Genomic DNA, 2,304 nt, shown 5'->3' on the forward strand with positions numbered 1-2,304 from the left:
CATTTCCTCAACTGAAGCTCCTTTCTCTGTGATAACTCCAGCTGTGTCAAGTTGACACAAAAATAGCCAGTACAACTGCACTCTTACACTCATAGCATTGGGAAGGCAGAGAGAGGTGGGGACCTGGAGCTAGCTAGCCTCTTGGTTGAGCCTAATCAGTGAGATCTTGGCCAATGAGATACCCTGTATCAAAAACCCAAGATGGATGGCCACTGAAGACCAGCATCCTTAGCCTGACCTTCCACGTGCACTTGTATGCACATGAACATATACACAGAGATGGGCAGGATTATCTAGTGCTGTGGTTCAGATGGAATGCTCTGTAGTCTGGCTGCCAGGTTTACCATTTATGTAACCTCCTTTCCAATGCATTCACCGGTAAAATGTTATGTACAAAAGCACAGACCTCTGCAGTTATGCGGATTTGTCAAGAACCCAGACCAGCTCCTGTCATTGTGTCATTGCAGTCACGGAATAGACCTGAGTTTATTGCTTGTGTGGTTCTGAGGAAGTAACGGCATACACATTAACTGGCTTTTCCAAGCCTGTTTATCACCAGTGAGTAAGAAGAGGATGATTGCTACAGAGTCGACAGATGTAAATTAACCAGTATGGGTCCTGACACAGTAAAAGATAAATTGCACTTGAACAAAAGGAGAAATTGCAATTAGAGAATGCAGTCCCTTCTAGTCTTGAAATGTTCACTTTGTACTGGAGGATAGCTAATTTTGGATTATTTCATGCATTTATCAGACTATTCTATTTTTCTCTCTTATTTAGTTCTCCAGTGCTCGAACATAATTACATGGGAAGGACACTTGTGCCCAAATGAGATAGAATAATTTAGGCAAGATTTGATAATAGTATTCTCTATAATTCTTTTAAAAATCTGTTGCTGAAAAAACAGTAGGGCAAAGTGGAAGTCTAACTGAAACTGTGTAATTAGCAATTATTTAAATGGGTTACATTTCCAAGAATCTCACTGTAATGGAACAAACAGTAGCCTGCCTGTTAAAATTATACTCTTCACATTGAAAATTAGGGCCAGACAGTATAAAGGAGTTTGTACTGGTTTGTGTTGTCAAAGCAGAGCCTGATTCAGAGTCAAGGTTCTACCTAACTTGAGATGAAGTTTCTATAAAGGTAATTACCCTTCAGACTCTTGAACCAATGACTTGAGATGAGAAAGAAACATGACGTTTATTGTGTTGCTTTGCAGTCAGACTAAATTTATAAAGTAAATCTTAAAAAGTGATCTTTAAAATCTTAAGTCTCCCTTGCTTGGATCTGTAAGCCTTTGAAGCTAAGACAGAGAAACACACACACACACACAGCGGGGGGTCGGAGGGGGGGAGGGAGAAAGAGAGAGGATACATGGAAAAAGCAACTTAAATGATCTTTTCTCCCATCTTCAGTTTTATTCTTCTGAAATAATGAATATTATCAGAGTGTTTTCTTTTAAATTTGTTATCATTCATTTATTCATTTTGGGTGTATGGGATTTTTGCCTGCATGTATGTCTGGTAAAGCCATCTGTGTCCCTATTGCTGGAGTCATTCAGATGGGTGTCATATACCCTTGGACTGGCATTAAGAGATAGTCGTCCACTGCCATGTAGGTGCTAGGAGTTGAACTTGGACTCTCTAGAAGCATAGCTGATGCTCTTAAGCGCTGAGTCATTTCTTCAACCCATGTTTTCTTCCTAAAGTGTTGTACCTATCAGCCTACATTTCACCTTTGTTATTATGTCAGCATCCTTTGGTTCCCTTCCAGCTCAGGACTATAGCTCACACTCACTGCTCACAGAGAAGCACCGTATTTCAAGTAATGCATAATTTTCAAGTCAAGATGTGTCAGGACTGTCCCTTAGAACAGTTTCTGGCGTTTTTTTTTTTTTTTTAATAAATTTTTGTCCATCACAAAGAATGTGTCAATAAACATGTAAATGTTACTACATTTACAAAACCTTAAAGTGAGATTTCTTCAATGTTTGGCTATTTTAGGGTAATCTGGGGTTGCTCCCACATCCCTCAAAGAGATTAGAGGAAAGGAATGATCTGTATGGACAGCAAGCTTTGGTGATCACAGTAAAAGCACATGTAAATCGAAGGTAAGTTGTTTATTTCCAAAGTGTTCCAATTCACTTCTACATTAGGGTGCTTGCTTTACTTAACCTTCACAAATCAATTCTAGATCTCTTCACAAAAAGTTTCAGTCAAAAGAAAGAGAAAGCGTCTGTGTAGTTGAAGGCCTTGAGATGTTTCTCATGTAGAAACACATCAATAGGATATGTGTGTGTTTTCA

This window comes from Mus caroli, chromosome 10 (assembly GCF_900094665.2).
Source record: "Mus caroli chromosome 10, CAROLI_EIJ_v1.1, whole genome shotgun sequence".
Lineage (NCBI taxonomy): Eukaryota > Metazoa > Chordata > Mammalia > Rodentia > Muridae > Mus > Mus caroli.